The 17,438-nt window shown below is 43.4% G+C and overlaps 1 pseudogene; it reads right to left on the bottom strand.

The window, feature by feature from the left end:
* Nucleotides 1–12,762: 12,762 nt before the first annotated feature.
* Nucleotides 12,763–13,931, bottom strand: LOC130839644 (ATP synthase subunit g, mitochondrial-like; annotated as a pseudogene).
* Between the last annotated feature and the right edge of the window lie 3,507 nt (nt 13,932–17,438).

Raw genomic sequence — 17,438 nt, 5'->3', positions numbered from 1 at the left:
ATATCAAATTATTGTTTACATTTACCTGATTGATCTGTAAATATCATTTTTCAAAAATAATTTGTCTGGATTGAGATCCAGAACATATGTTGCAACTGGTTAATCTCTCTCTCTTTTAAAAAATATTTATTTATTTATTTATAATAAATAATTTTGTCTGCGTTCGGTCTTAGTTGCGGCACATGGGACCTTCGTTGCAGCACGCAGGATCTTTTTTTGGGTGCACGGGCTTCTCTTTAGTTGTGGAGTGCAGGTTTTCTCTCTCTAGTTGTGGCTCACGTGGGCTTACTTGCCCAGCGGCATGTGGGATCTTAGTTCCCCGACCAGGGATTGAACCTGCGTCCCCTGCATTGGAAGGCAGATTCTTTACTGCTGGACCACCAAGGAAATCCCCTAATATATCTCTTAAATCTTAAAACATTTCTTTTCCATTTTGTTTCTTCTTCCTTCTTTCTCTCTTTGTTTTTGAAAGAAAGTAGGTGGTTTGTCCTGTAGAGTTTTCTCCAATTTGGCTGGATCTTGCTGGTGGCATCCCCATGGCATTTTAACATCTTCCTCTGCCTCCTGTGTTTTCTACATATTGGTAGTTAGATCTAAAAGGTTTGATCAGGTCAGGTTCGATTTTTTTGTTGTTTTTACAAGACTGCTTATCTATCATTGTGTACTTCTGTGAGGAGAATTATTATTCCTGATTGTCTCTCATTTTTTGATGTTTGCAGCCATTGATTATTGCATTGATTAGGGGTTATAAATGGTGATATCATTTCAGCATTTATTAGCTGGAATACCGATAAAGAGGAACATCCCTTCATTGGCTAATTGATTACATGAGGTACACTTAGTACAAAAAAGTCAGGATACATACATGATTCTTTACCTTGAGCAGTTTTCAAAATAATTAATGAGTCCCTAGTATCTTCCAAAGGTAATTGATCAATGAGGTTTTTTATTATTATCATTATGAACACGTATTTTATATCATTATGAACACATGGATTTGTATCTATCCTGATGAACATTATATTTATTCTTTTTCTTTTTTTATATAAATTGATTTATTTTTATTTTTGGCTGCATTGGGTCTTTGTTGCTGCACGTGGGCTTTCTCTAGTTGCAGAGAGCGGGGGCTACTCTTTGTTGCGGTGCGTGGGCTTCTCAGTGTGGTGGCTTCTCTTGTTGCGGAGCGTGGGCTCTAGGCTCACGGGCTTCAGTAGTTGTGGCATGCAGGCTCAGTAGTTGCGGCTCTTGGGCTCTAGAGTGCAGGCTCAGTAGTTGTGGTGCACAGGCTTAGTCGCTCTGAGGCATGTGGGATCTTCCCAGACCAGGGTTCGAATCCATGTCCCCTGCATTGGCAGGCAGATTCTTGACCACTGTGCCACCAGGGAAGCCCCTATATTTGTTCTTTTTCAATCCACTGTAATTATTATCCTGATTGATACTCATATTTTCCCATCGTTGGCCAGTGGGTGCCTATTCAAGTTGACACCTGAATCCTTTTGACAAAGTGACTAGTTTCCTGTTTTCCGGTATGACAGAGTGTTCTACCTCATCACAATGTCCTACACAGCTTTACTGAGGTGTAATTGACATACAGTTGACTACATGTTTCCCAAGTGAACAATTTTATGTGCGGTATGCATCACCACAAGATAGTGAACATATATCCATCACCTTAAAGGATTCCTCATGCCCCTGTACTACCCGTCCCTCTTGCCCTCTCTTCTCTCTCCCTCTTCCCCAAGCAGTCTCTGATCTGCTTTCTGTCATTATGGGTTAGTTTGCATTTTTTTATTGGAATATAATTGCTTTACACTCTTGTACCAGTTTTTGAGGTATACCAAAGTCAATCAGCTGTATTTATACACATATTCCCATATTCCCTCCCTCCCCGTCCTGGCCCTCTAAGGCATCATCCATCATCGAGTTGATCTCCCTTTGTTATACAGCAACTTCCCACTGGCTACCTATTTTACAGTTGGTAGTATATATATGTCTATGCTACTCTCTCACTTCATCCCAGTTTCCCCTTCACCCCCTGCCCCCCCCAACCTTGTGTCCTCCAGTTAGTTTGTACTTTATAGAATTTTATATAAATGGAATCATACATGACATTCTTTTTGTCTGGCCTCTTTCCCTCAGCATAATTATCTTGAGATTCGTCCATGTGGTGTGTATTATTAGTTGATCCCTTTTTATTGCTGAGTAGTATTCCACTATATGGATATACAACAATTATTTTCTCTATTCACCTGCTGATGGACATTTGGGTTGCTTCCACTTTTGGGCTTCTATAAATCAACCTGCTGTTGATAGGGATAGAGTAGGATAATTAAATAGTTAGTTTAGAAATCCTACTAGGGGATTAAAGACAGAAAGTGAATTTTAAGGGAGTTTGGGAGACTGTTGTAAGCTAATAACCACTCAAGAAAAGAATCCAGTAACCTAGCAATAGTCTACTCTACCTTAAAGGAAGGACAGGGGCACTCAAACCCCAGGCATACTCAAGCCACAAGTCCTGATAGTTAAAACACAAGACAATAGATGTGGGGTCTACATCTTGTTACGTGAAGTCAGGGAGTTAACGGTCCTTGAAGAGTAGCATTTCTGCATATAGCCAAGACAGGAATAGGGATGAAAGGGGAGAGGAACTAGGTGAAAGAGGACATTATCCAAAACCTGAGATAAATTACCATATTTTAGTATATATTACCACCCTTTTGCTAATATACATGTGATTTCAATAGCACCATGACAATCCTGGTTAGACCATATAAGGTTAAAGGAGGAACTAACAATCTAAGCCTTCGTGTCTACCCCAAAATTAGGAGAAGTTGGTCTTCTCCCCTCTCCACTTTTCCTTTGATTATAAAAATGTTTTTGTTCTTGGGGCTGTGCTCCCTTACCTGCCCACTTGTATCTGTCACAAGTGTCCTATGCTAATAAACTTACCTTTTGTCTATAGCTTTGCCTCATGCTGAAATATTTCTGTGACGAGACAAAAGAACCTGAGGTTCAGTAAGTCCTGAGACCAGGTATGCAGTTTCAATTAAAAGACAGTGGGGGGACTTCCCTGGTAACGCAGTGGTTAAGAATCTGCCTGCCAATGCAGGGTTTGAGCCCTGGTCCGGGAAGATCCCACATGCTGTGGAACAATTAAGCCTGTGCGCCACAACTACTGAGTCTGTGCTCTAGAGCCTGCGAGCCACAACTACTGAGCCTGCATGCCACAACTACTGAAGCCCGTGAGCCTAGAGTCTGTGCTCCACAACAAGAGAAGCCACTGCAATGAGAAGCCCGCGCATCACAACAAAGAGTAGCCCCGCTCGCCACAGCAATGAAGACCCAAGGCGGCCAATAAAAAAAAAAAAAAAAAAAAGACAGTGGGTTCGAGTCCCCTCCGAAGTCAGGGATTGTGGGTTCAAGTCCCGATTTGAGGTGCGGCTGGGTTCCAGTACCATCCGAAGGAGTGCGGTTTCACTATAAATATTCACATATAAGTCTTTGCATGGACATCTGTGTTAATTTCTCTTGGGTACAGACCTAGGAGTGGACTGTCTGGACCATATGGTCAGTGTATATGTAACTTTTTAAAATACTGCGAAACTGTTTTCCAAAGTGGTTGTACTATTTTATTGGTACTTCCCCACCAGCAGTATGACCGTTCTAGTCCCTCCACATCCTTGGTAAGGTCATTTTTAATACATTTAGCCATTTTAATAAATACATAGTCGTATCTCATTATGGTTTTAATTTGCATTTCCCTGATGACTAATGTTGAGTACCTTTTCAAGTGCTTACTTAACTATCCATATATCTTTTCAGTGAAGTGTCTGTTCAAGTCTTTTGCTCATATTTAATTGGATTCTTTTGTTTCTTATTATTGTTTTGAGGGTTCTTTATATTTTCTGGATATAAATCCCCTATCATTACATTTGGGGTCTTTCAAAGAGCAGAATTTCATGTTTGTTTGTTTGTTTGTTTTGGTTTTTGGCCACGCTGCACAGCTTGCAGGATCTTAGTTCCCCAACCAGGGATCGAACCCTGGGGCCCTGGCAGTGAAAGCACTGAGTCCTAACCACTGGACTGCTAGGGAATTCCCCAGAAGCTCTAAATTTTTAAAAAATTTTTTATTTTTTACAATAAACTGCATATATTTAGAGTGTACAATTTGGTATCCCAATCTCTCAGTTCATTCCCTCCCCAACCCTCCCCGCTTTCCCCACTTGGTGTCCATGTGTTTGTTTTCTACATCTGTGTCTCTATTTCATATGCCTTGCAAACCGGTTGATCTGTACCATTTTTCTATAGTCCACATATATGTGTTAATATACAATATTTGTTTTTCTCTTTCTGACTCACTTCACTCTGTATGACAGTCTCTAGGTCCATCCATGTCTCTACAAATGTCCCAGTTTCACTGCTTTTTACAGCTGAGTAATATTCCATTGTATGTATGTACCACATCTTCTTTATCCATTCATCTGCTGATGGACATTTAGGTTGCTTCCATGTTCTGGCTATTGTAAATAGTGCTGCCATGAACATTGGAGTGCATGTGTCTTTTTGAATTATGGTGTTCTCTGGGTATATGCCCAGCAGTGGGATTGCTGGGTCATATGGTAGTTCTATTTTTAGTTTTGCAAAGAACCTCCATACTGTTTTCCATAGCGGTTGTATCAATTTACATTCCCATCAGCAATGCAAGAGTGTTCCTTTTTCTCCACACCCTCTCCAGCATTTACTGTTTGTAGATTTTCTGATGATGCCCATTCTCACCGGTGTGAGGTGATACCTCATTGTAGTTTTGATTTGCATTTCTCTAATAATTAGTAATGTTGAGCAGCTTTTCATGTGCCTCTTGGCCATCCGTATGTCTTCTTTGGAGAAATGCCTATTTAGGTCTTCTGCCCATTTTTTGAGTGGGTTGTTTGTTTTTTTGATATTGAGCAGGATAAACTGTTTATATATTTTGGAGATTAATCCTTTGTCTGTTGATTCATTTGCAAATATTTTCTCCCATTCTGAGGGTTGTCTTTTCGTCTTGCTTATAGTTTCCTTTGCTGTGCAGAAGCTTTGAAGTTTCATTAGGTCCCACTTATTTATTTTTGCTTTTATTTCCATTATTCTAGGGGGTGGATCAAAAAAGATCTTGCTGTTATTTGCATCAAAGAGTGTTCTTCCTATGTTTTCCTCTAGGAGTTTTATAGTGTCTGGCCTTACATGCAGGTCTTTAATCCATTTTGAGCTTATTTCTGTGTATGGTGTTAGGGAGTGTTCTAATTTCATTCATTTACATGTAGCTGTCCAGTTTTCCCAGCACCACTTATTGAAGAGGCTGCCTTTTCTCCATTGTGTATCCTTGCCTCCTTTGTCATAGATTAGTTTACTGTAGTTTATCTCTGGGCTTTCTATCCTGTTCCATTGATCTATATTTCTGTTTTTGTGCCAGTACCACACTGTCTTGATCTAAATTTTTCGATCATTTTCTTGTTTCTTAAGGTAGGACTGTATTGCTATAAACTTCCCTCTTAGAACTGCCTTTGCTGCATCCCATAGGTTTTGGGTTGTTGTGTTTTCGTTGTCATTTGTTTCTAGATATTTTTTGATTTCCTCTTTGATTTCTTTAGTGATTCCTTGGTTGTTTAGGAGTGAATTGTTTAGAACTCTTCTCGAAATGTTTGATAGAATTCGCCCGTGAACCCATCTGGTCCTGGGCTTTTGTGTGTTGGGAGATTTTTAATCACTGCCTCAATTTCCATACTTGTGATTGGTCTGTTCATGGTTTCTATTTCTTCCTGGTTCAGTCTTGGAAGATTGTATTTTTCTAAGAATGTATCCATTTCTTCCAGGTTATCCAATTGATTGGCATATAGTTGCTTGTAGTAGTCTCTCATGATCTTTTGTATTTCTGAGGTGTCTGTTGTGACTTCTCCTTTTTCATTTCTAATTCTGTTGATTTGCATCTTCTCCCTTTTTTTCTTGATGAGTCTGGCTAATGGTTTATCAATTTTGTTAATCTTCTCAAAGAACCAGCTTTTAGTTTTATTTATTTTTCTTATGGTTTCTTTCTTTTTCATTTATTTCTGCTCTGATCTTTATGATTTCTTTCCTTCTGCTCACTTTGGGGTTTCTTTGTTCTTCTTTCTCTAGTTGTTTTAGGTGTAAGGTTAGGTTGTTTATTCGATCATTTTCTTGTTTTGATCTAAATTTTAATGAAGTCCAATTTATTTATTTTTTCCCTTTTGTGGATCATGTTTTTGATATCATACCTAAGAATTCCTTGCCTAGCCAAAGGATTTAGATTTTTCTCCTATGTTTACCAATAGAAATTTTATGATTTTAGGTTTTACATCTAGGTCTCATGCACTTGGGGTTAATTTTGGTGTATGGTGTGAGATAGGGAATAATCGCCTCCTCCTCCTTTCCCTCCCCCTCCTCTCCTCCCACCTCCTCCTTTTCTCCTTCATTTGGATACTTAGTTGTTGCAACACCTGGAACACTGTTTTTTTGAAAAGTCAATTTTTTCCCCCATTGAATTGCCTTTTGGACCTAAGCTGAAAATCACTACTTCTTAGGTACACAAAATTTTGACTTCTGCTTTTTGTTCTTGAAAATGTCTCCCACTGTGTCCTCAGGGTCATCTTTGTCATCACTCACTTCCTCTGTCTCCTTGCTTAGAGGTTGCCTTATTTCCCCACGAAACCCTAGCCTCTGTGTTATATCTTCATTTTCCAGCAGTTTTGTGGCCTGACCACTAAACTCTCTTCAGATAAGCTCTATGGCTGTTGAGGTCTTTAGTTCTACTTTGTTCTCCTGGACTAGAACAAACCCACGTTTTAGATTAGGCTTCCCAATGGTCATTCAACAGAGAAGCCAGTAGGACTTTTGGCCACAGGCTAATTGTAGAGTGCGTTAGACTCAGGGAAACACAGATCATCAGAACTAAAAAGACTCATAGCCAGGGGCCAGGACCCAGAGGGGCTAGGTGATGCACCGAAGGTCCTCTGAGGTCAGATGGCAAATTGGTGGCCAAGCTGAGGTGAGATTAGTGGCAGGTGCCAATTTTTTTGGGCTTACATCCTGGTTCTAGTTTTTGCATATTGGAAATCTGGTCATTTCATTTTAAGTTAAATATACTAAGTTAATCAAATCATGTGAAAAGACTCTTTACAATAGCCAGGACATGGAAGCAACCTAAATGCCCATCAACAGATGAATGGATAAAGAAGATGTGGCACATATATACAATGGAATATCACTCAGCCATAAAAAGGAATGAAATGGAGCTATATGTAATGAGGTGGGTGGACCTAGAGCCTGTCATACAGAGTGAATAAGTCAGAAAGAGAAAAACAAATACTGTATGCTAATTCATATATATGGAATCTAAAAAAAAAAAAAGGTACTGATGAACCCAGTGACAGGGCAAGAATAAGAATGCAGATGCAGAGAATGGACTGAAGGACACGGGGTTGGGGGGGGCGAGGGGCGAAGGGGAAGCTGGGACGAAGTGAGAGAGTAGCATAGACATATATACACTACCAACTGTAAAACAGATAGCCAGTGGGAAGTTGCTGTATAACAAATGGAGATCAACTTGATGATGGGTGATGCCTTAGAGGGCCAGGACAGGGAGGGCGGGAGGGAGTCGTGGGAGGGAGTTGAGGGAGGGAGGGGAAATGGAGATATATGTATAAATACAGCTGATTGATTTTGGTGTACCTCAAAAACTGGTACAAGAGTGTAAAGCAATTATTTTCCAGTAAAGAGCCTGAAAAAAAAAAAATCATGTGAAAAGAGAAACCAGAAAATAATGGTTCCCATCAGCTTGGGGAAGTGAATCCTTCTGTGATCTCATCAACATTCACCCCAAATAGACTATTAAAATTTCCTTTGGACTTCCCCCGCCTCCTTGGTGGGAGTAAACACCTCCTTGGCCTTGACAAAATAGAGCTGGTATTTATCAGCTGTCTAAGCCTATGATCTTTTCCATCAGAGGAGAAAGAATCTCTTATTGCCTGAGTGGCTGGTTGGCCATGCCATCTGGAAGAGGCCAGAGAGCCAGGAAGTGACTTGCTGTGGCTCTTTGGCAAGGCAGAGCTGGGCTGCAGCTTCTCCATCTATAAAGATTAAGGGGTTGGACAACAGGGTGTTGAAGCCTTGCTGCCTCTGTACCTCCACAGGTCTAAAAAAAATCTGCATTTTTAGTAAGCATCTCAAGGGTTCTTAACTTCAGCTGATACAAGCATCATCTGGGATGCTAAATTAAAAATGCAGATGCTCCCCTCTGTAAGGATATGTCCTGATCAAGCAGATCTGGCACATGACCTGGGAATAAGCATTTTGATTGGTGGCCCACATTTGGAGAGACACTGAATTGGGGATACATATCTTAGCTGATCATCCTAAGTGGCCCTTGTTTCTTTTCTTCTCCTTCTCCTCCTTCTTCTTCTTTTAAAATATTTATTTATTTATTGGATGCATTGGGTCTTTGTTGCTGCGTGCAGGCTTTCTCTAGTTGCAGGGAGCTGGGGTTACTCTTTGTTGTGGTGCGTGGGCTTCTCATTGCTCTGGCTTCTTTTGTTGTGGAGCACAGGCTCTAGGCTCACAGGCTTCAATAGTTGTGTCTCTCGGGCTCTAGAGCACAGGCTAAGTAGTTCTGGCACATGGACATGTTAGTTTCTCCGTGGCATGGGATCTTCCTGGACCAGGGATCAAATCCATATCCTCTGCATTGGCAGGTGGATTCTTAACCACTGGGCCACCAGGGGAGTCCCAACCCTTGTTTTTTTCTCCTTTCTTATGACTCCGGATGACAGGAAGGGACTCTTTCCCATTTTTTGTCCCCCATCAAATATTTATTGAGGGTCTGCATGGCCAGAGCTGAGGATATAGCAATGAACAAATCAGAATTTCTTCCCTCTTGGAGCTGACTTTCTTTCACTTAGTAATATGTATCCAAGTTTCTTCCATATCTTGATAGCACTTTTCTTCTCAGCGCTAAATAACAGTCACTGTCTGGATGTATCACACAGCTTGTTTATCCATTCACCTAATGAAGGACGTCTTGATTGCTCCCATGTTTTGTCAATTATGAATAAATCTGCTATAAGTACGTGTGTGTGGGTTTTTGCGTGGACATAAGTTTTCATTATCTGTTTACTTATTTACTTATTTTTTAAACTGTAGGGCTATGTTTGAGAAAATCATGAAAAACCAACAAATTTTGGAGGATTCTGGAAGAAGTTCTGACCAGCAGGCGCCAAAAATAGAGACAATTTTGATTCAGTTCCTTTTTTTGTCCTTTCAGATTCACTCAGCAAGTGAGTCAAACACCATAAACTAACCAAGAGGGGAAAAATAAAAGGAAGAGGATTCACTGTCCAGTAACTTTCAAGAGCTGATTTCTTTTTTTAAAAAAATTTTTCATCTTTATTGGAGTATAATTCCTTTACAGTATTGTGTTAGTTTCTGCTGTACAACAAAGTGAATCCACTATATGTATACATATATCCCCATATCCTCTCTCTCTTGAGCCTCCCTCCCAACCTCCCTAATCCCACCCCTTTAGGTCATCACAAAGCATTGAGCTGATATCCCTGTGCTCTGTAGCAGCTTCCCACTAAGAGCTGAATTCTTATGCATTTCAATTTTCTTCTTTTGCTCTTCTCAGCAGAGCCAAATGTCAAGAAACTATAGGGTGTCAATGTCAGCCCAAAGAGAAAGGTCTCCAAGTTTGCTGGAGGATTCTCCAGGCTTCCACTTCCTGGTTTTCAGCATTTGGTTCTTTCTGACCAGATCATCCACCTTTGTGGGTCACAACCCCTCACCTATCACCCATTTTTGAGCTTCCTTGAGAAGGTATTTCCTGCTGTGTCTGTACGAAGCCTGCCCTCACTCACCACCAAGTGCACATAAGAAGGAGTGGATGCAGCTCTATCAAGTAGGCAGGGTTGGCGTGCCCCATGCCGACCACAGGACACGTCTTCTTCCTCCACAAATTCTCATCCCACCAGACTCAGGGGTGACTACTTCTGGGAGCCTCAAATCTGAATGTAAAGTTGACAGTAAAAAGATGAACAACCCAATAAACAAATTAGGTAAGAGATCTGAATAGACATTTCACAATGAAAGATACAAATGGGCAATAAGCAATCGAAAAAGCACTCGACATCATTAGTCACAGGAAGTGCAAATTAAAACCACGAGATGCCACCACCCATCCACCAGAATGGCTAAAATTAAAAAGACTGACAACATCAAATATTAGCAGAGCTGTGGAGCAACTGGAACCCTCAGACATTGCTGGTAGGAGTGTAAAACGGCATAAACATGTGGGAAAAGGCCAGGCAGTTTCTTATTAAGTTAAATACCGAGGGACTTCCCTGGTGGGGTAAAGGATCCACCTTCCAATGCAGGGGATACGGGTTCCATCCCTGGTCAGGGAACTAAGATCCCACAAGCCTTGGGGCAAATAAGCCCACGTGCCACAACTACTGAGCTCTCAAGCCTCAACTAGAGAGACTGCATGCCACAAACTACAGAGCCCATGCACCCTGAAGCCTGTGTGCCACAACTAGAGAAGAGAAAACCCACACACCACAACTAGAGAGAAACTCATACGCTGCAACAAAGAGCTCAAGCACCGCAACTAAGATCTGACACAGCCAAAAAATAAAATAAAATAAATAAATAAATAAACACACCTATACACCTATGACCCAACAATTTCACTTCTAGGTGTTTATTCAAGAGAAATGAAAACATGTTTACAAAAAAATTTGTATAAAAATGTTCATTGCAGCCAAAACTGGAAATATTGCCGGTTTAGATGTCCATCAACAGAGCACTATACCATGCAGAATATCTACACAATGGACTCCTATTCGGTGATAAAAAGAAAAGAACTCCTGAAACACACGATGACATGGATATCTCAAGAACACCCGTGTCTTTTGCTGTGTTACGTCTTGCTCTATTCATCCAAACCTCTGAGCGTGGAATCAGGTCACCCAGTGTGTGGAGTGGAAGAAGATAGAATGGTGAGATGGAAACCACACAAAACAGCACTGATCTTATGAGAGAAAAATCCATGTGCTCCTGCACTCCACACCCCAGGTCCTCCGGCCTCGCTGGAAGCCATTCCCCTAAAGTGCCCTGGCCCCTTGGTCCTGTGGTCATGTTTGCTCCTTCTAGAATTCAACATGCAAGAACCCGTGTGCTGTGTGTGTGTGTAAAATATGAAATTTGCCACTTAAAACTTTTTTTTTTTTTGGCTGTACTGTGGGATCTTAGCTCCCTGACAGGCTAACGTGTGCCCTCTGCAGTGGAGCGTGGAGTCCTAACCACTGGACCATCAGGGAAGTCCCCAATTCAACAATTTTTAAGTGTACAATTTAGTGGTATCAATTCCATTTACAGTGTTTTTTTTAATATAAATTTATTTATTTATTGGCTGCACTTTGTCTTCATTGCTGCACACGGGCTTTCTCTAGTTGCGGCAAGCGGGGGCTACTCTTCCTTGTGGTGCGCAGGCTCCTCATTGCTGTGGCTTCTCTTCTTGCAAAGCTTGGGCTCTAGGTGCATGGGCTTCAGTAATTGGGGCACACAGGCTCAATAGTTGTGGCTCACAGGCTTAGTTGCTCCACGGCATGTGGGATCTTCCCGGACCAGGGATCGAAAGCGTGTCCCCTGCATTGGCAGTTGGATTCTTAACCACTGCGCCACCAGGGAAGTCTTTCTTTATATCTTTTTAATTTTTAAAATTTTATTGTGGTAAGAACACTTAGCACAAGAGCTACCCTCTTTTTATGTGTATGATACGTTATTGCATAACGTTGTACAGCAGATCTTACTCATCTTGCTTAACTGAAATCTTCTGCCCGTTGATCAATAATTCCTCATTCCCCCCCTCCCCCAGCCCCTGGCGACTACCATTCCATTCTTTGATTCGATGAATTTGACTACTTTAGATACCTCGTATAAGTGGAACCATCTTTCTGTGACTGGCTTATTTCACCAAAGCTCAAGGTCTTCAATGTTGCAATCCATGTTGTTGCATATTGCAGAATTCCCCCCTTTTTTAAAAAAATTTATTTTACTATTTATTTTTGGCTGCATTAGGTCTTCGTTGTTGTGCATGGGCTTTCTCTAGTTGCGGCGAGCAGGGGCTAGTCTTTGTTGCACTGCGCGAGCTTCTCATTGCAATGGCTTCTCTTCTTGCAGAGCACAGGCTCTGTAGTTGTGGTGCACGGGCTTACTTGCTCAGCTGCATGTGGGATCTTCCCAGACCAGGGATCAAACCCACGGCCCCTGCATTGGCAGGTGGATTCTTAACCAGTGTGCCACCAGGGAAGCCCGTGAATTCCCTTCTTTTTAAGGCTGAATAGTATTCCTGTGTGTGTGTGTGTGTGTGTGTGTGTGTGTGTGTGTGTGTGTGTGTGTGTGTGTGTGCGCGCGCATGTGTGTGTGTCACAACTTCTTTATCCATTCATCTGCTGATGGACATCTGGGTTGTTTCTACACCGTGGCTATTGTGAATAGTGCTGCAATGAACATAAAAATGCTAATATCTCTTCAAGATCCTGATTTCAGTTATTTTAAATGAATACCTGGAAGTGGGATGGCTGGATCATGGGGTGGATCTATTTTTAATTTTTTTGGACACACGGTCTTATTTTATTCAAATACCAGTCTGCTCACACGTGGTCCAAGAACACCCAAACAATAAAGCAGATCTCATCACAGGTTAAAGATTGGTCTTCAAACATCATAGCCAATGATGCCATGTTTGCCTATGATCTTGCCAACATAAAACCACCACCCCAGGGCTTCCTAGGTGACGCAGTGGTTAAGAATCCGCCTGCCAATGCAGAGGTCACGGGTTCGATCCCAGCTCCAGGAAGATCCCACATGCCGCGGAGCAACTAAGCCCGTGTGCCAAAAAAAAAAAAAAAAAAAAAAAAAAAAACCACCACCCCACACCTCAGTGGCCACCAAACAATCGAGCAGAGCTTCCTTAACTGTGAGCTGTTTGAAGCTACCGGTTTCAGGACTACTGAATTTTTTTTCAAGCTCTGAATAGCTGTAGGGGCCCCAAGCAGGGGTTGAAGGAACCAATTCAACCTTGGCATAGTACCAAAATGTAACCAATCAAGGCTTTGAGAAAGTCGCAGCAGCGTTGACCAACGCTGGGGCCTTTTCTGTGAGGTTATGGACAACCTGGGCAATGGTTCTAGGACAGAAAGTCCATCGCCCTGACTGGCCGGCTGAAGGTCACCCGCTGGGAAGGCTAGTTTTAATTTCTTGAGGAACCTACATACTGTTTTGCACAGCAGCTGCACCAATTTACCTTCCCAACAACAGTGCACAGAGGTTGCCTTTTCTCCACATCCTCACCAACACTTGTTGCTTTTTGTGTTCGTTTTTTTTTAATAGCCATCCTGACAGGTGTGACATTTTGTTCTGAGAAACACAACCTCTCCCCACGGGTTACTTTTCTGGGGCTACAAAATTGAAAGAGCAACTTCATGGTTAGAAAGTGTTTGTAAAAGGACTTGTATCCTTTATTGAGGACAAAATATTTTGAATTGTGTTCAAATAAGATTTTTGAACAGATTTAAGAAGATTCCATTATAGGAGTTGTGAAACATTTCATCTAAGACAGCACTGCCATCTCTTATCTGTAGTATTTGCTCATTAAACTAATTGTGTTTGCTCAGTTCTGGTGCAGGGAGCTCTGGAAGCAGTGGAAGAACCTTCTTGGAGCTTGCCTGGTCGAGGGGTTTAAATGTGAGATTTAGACACAATTTTGCCTGTCAGGTCAACTGCCAAACCACTTCAAATAATCCAATTATTCAGTAGGGAAGTGAGATCAACATTTGTATAGAGAAATTTATATCTTCCCACCTATAGACAAATACCAGTGACATGATAGGATGGAAGAACTGGCCTGATTTAAAATATCAACAAAACACGGGAATTCCCTGGTGGCCTGGTGGTTAGGATTTGGTGCTTTCACCTCAGAGGGCCGAGTTCAATCCCTGGTCGGGGAACTGAGATCCCACAAGCCGCTCGGAGCAGCCAGTAAATAAATAATTAATTTAAAAAAAAACAGTATCAACGAAATAGATAAAATATCCCGGAATAAACATGACAAGAAATGTGCAAAACCTCCAGAAGGAAAACTCTGAAACATCCCCAGAGGACACGCAGCCAGAGAGACATGCTGTCTTCTTGGATAGGAAGGCTCAGTGTTATAAAGATGACAGTTCTTCCGAAGGTAGGTTATAAATCTAACATGATCCAAATAAGAACGCCCAGAGACTTTTTTTTTTTCTGGAACAAGACAAGCTGATTCTAAAGTTTACATTGAAAACATAAACAAGAAAGAGGAGCCAGGACAAGTCCAGAAGGGAGAGCGATGGGGGAAGGAACAGCCCCATCGGACGTCCTAACTGCTGTGAAGTCTCAGGAACCAGCCCCACATGCCTCACATGGGCCCATGGACGTAAAGCCGAGAAACAGGAACCCACCCCACGAAACTCAGTGTACAAAATGTAATCTCTCAAATCTGAGAGCTGACAATGGGTAATTTTTTTTTTTTTGGCCGCACATGTGCGGCATGCAGGATTTCTCAACCAGGGATCCAGCCTGAACCCCCTGCAGTGGAAGCCAGAGTCTTAACTGCTGGACCGCCAGGGAAGTCCCTGACAATGGATCTTTTAATAAATATTATCTGAGCAACTAGGAAGCCATCTGGAAACCAATAGAGATGGACCCAAGCTCTCACTGATCACCAGGACAGCCTTCAAATGGGTCAAAGATTTAAATATAAAAAAGTGAAAATATTGGATGAATTCCTTAGCCCTGAATAAGAACAAGTCGTGGGTGGGCACAGGGCTGACCAGGAGTGGGATGGACTCTGGATGAATTACCAGGTGTGAGAGCTAGCACTGATTAACCCACGTTATCCTGTGCAATCCTCAGTTTCTTTTATTGACCTAAATTTCTTGACCTGAGGCTTAGAAAGGTAACTTGTTTAAGGTTACCAACCTGGTTAACTAACCCTCAAAGCATAGGAGGCGACCTGTCCAAGGCCACGCAAGTCTGGGGTCCTCACCGCGGCTCCACTGCTCCCAGCTGCAGATAAGATCAACCACCACTGGTGACGGGGTCACTGAAGCAGGGCACTGGACTTGGTGGATGCAGGAGGGTGGGGGTCACAGGAGGGGTCAAGCAGTGGTCCTGCGTTTGGGGTTTTGAGACTTGAGTGGAGCCAGCGTTCACTGGGAGCCAGTCAGGAAAGGTTTCTCAGAGGATGGGGGTGTGTAGGGTCAGTTTCCACGTCAGGTCAGGGATAAGCAGAGAAGCGCAGATAAAGAGAGACCTTGGCCTCAGATCAGAGAGAACGGTGGATGCTGGCTAAAGCCAGGGATACTCAGAAGAGACTTAGTGGGCCAAAAAGTTGGAGGACTGGACCAGACTCAGACTGTAGAAGGCCTTCAAGGCCAAGATCATAATCAGTATGTGTCCCATCGCACTTAATAGCTTGCAAGACATCTACAGATGCAATCCCTCAGGCCAACCTGGTGCCATGGGCTTGTTTTTAAGCAGTGAACCAAGTGATCAGAGGTTAAGGGCCCTGCCCAAGGCCACGCAGCCTGGAATAAAGCCCTGGATCTCGTGACTGCAAGCTCACTCTGTCTCTGACCTCACAGCACACCTGGGGTCAGGAGTCTGTACTTTGTCCTCCTAACAACTGGGCAGCAAGGAAGGTCTCTCCGCAGAAGAGGGAAGGCAGAAGAGACAGGGTGGAGGTCGAGGGGCCTGGGGGAGGATGGCCACAGGGGGCTGTTTCCCGGACACCCAGCTGCCCCTGCACTGTGCAACCCTGGTTTTGCCTCCTGCCTCTCTGGCCTCTCCCCTGTCCAATCCTCAGGGCCCGGCCTTCCTCAAGGTTCGGCCCCGCATTCTGCCCTCTTCCCTCTAGGAGAGCAGGCGAGGTCTCACCCAGGGCGAGGGCTTCAGGACCACCTCCACACCACAAGCCTGACCCGAGTTCCCTGCTCAGATCTGTCTCCTGAACCCCAGGTGAACACGTTCTGCTGCTGCAGACATTTGCCACAGGCACCTCAAAGGCAACTGGCCCCCCTCCCTCCCCACCGCACCCCTTCTCCCCCTCCTCCAGGGCTCCCTGTCTCAATCGAAGGCAACCTCAGGGCCTCTGCTGCTCAGGAAAGACCCCGAGGGTCATCACTACCCCTCCTTTTCCTTGACCCCATGTCTTGCCAACCCATCCTCCTACATGTGGCTCAGATCAAGCAGCTTCTCTTTGCTCCCCCTGCCACCTCTGCCCACCCCCCCCCAGGACTACTGCTCACCAGGGGGTCTCTTCCGTAGCCCCCTTTCTCCACGGCTCTAGCCAAACAGGACTGTGTCTGCTCCTCTGCTTAAAACCCTCCAGGGTCTGTCCTCACAAAAGCTCGCACGTCAATGTCGCAGCAGCGTCGTCCACAGCAGCCAAGGAGTGGAAACTACCCAAATGCCCATCGTGTTTTAAAAATTATTTAAAAAAAAAATTTACTTGGCTGTGTCAGGTCTTAGTTGTGGCTCACGGGCTGGCTCTAGAGTGCGGCATGTGGGATCTTAGTTCCCCAACCAGGGATCAGAACCCGCATCCCCTGCGTTGGAAGGCGGATTCTTAACCACCGGACCACCAGAGAAGTCCCCCAAATGTCCATCATTGTATGAACAGATAAAAAAGACACGGTGTCTCCATACCGGGGAATGTTACTCAGCTGTAAGAAGGAATGTCGTCCTGATACGCGTCACCCCATGCATGAGCCTTGGAAGCATGACACTGAGTGAAAGATGCCCAGCACAAAAGGCCAGGTATTATATGATCTCATTTATACAAAAAGTCCAGAATAGGCAAATCCACAGAGACAGAAAGTAGACTGGTGGTTGCCAGGGGCTGGGAGGGGTTGGGGGAAGACGGCAAGTAACTGATAATAGATACATGGTTTCTTTTTGGGGTGATGAAAAAGTTCTAAAATTGATTGCATAATCTGTGAATAATATTAAACACAGTTGAATGGTTACTTTTATTTTTAATTAATTTATTTTATTGGCTGCATTGGGTCTTCATTGCTGTGTGCGGGGCTTTCTCTAGTTGCGGCAGGTGGGGGTTACTCTTCATTGCAGTGCACTGGCTTCTCATTGCAATTGCGGTGGCTTCTCTTGTGGAGCATGGGCTCTAGGCACGCCGGCTTCAGTAGATGCGGCACACAGGCTCAATGGTTGTGGCTCATGGGCTCTAGAGCACAGGCTCGACAGTTGTGGCACACGGGCTGATTTGCCCCACAGCATGTGGGATCTTCCCGGACCAGGGTTCGAACCCATGTCCCCTGCACTGGCAGGCAGATTCTTACCCACTG

This window comes from Hippopotamus amphibius, chromosome 17 (assembly GCF_030028045.1).
Source record: "Hippopotamus amphibius kiboko isolate mHipAmp2 chromosome 17, mHipAmp2.hap2, whole genome shotgun sequence".
Lineage (NCBI taxonomy): Eukaryota > Metazoa > Chordata > Mammalia > Artiodactyla > Hippopotamidae > Hippopotamus > Hippopotamus amphibius.
The sequence above is the reverse complement of the archived record's forward strand: the minus strand, read 5'-3'. Positions and strand labels throughout refer to the sequence as shown.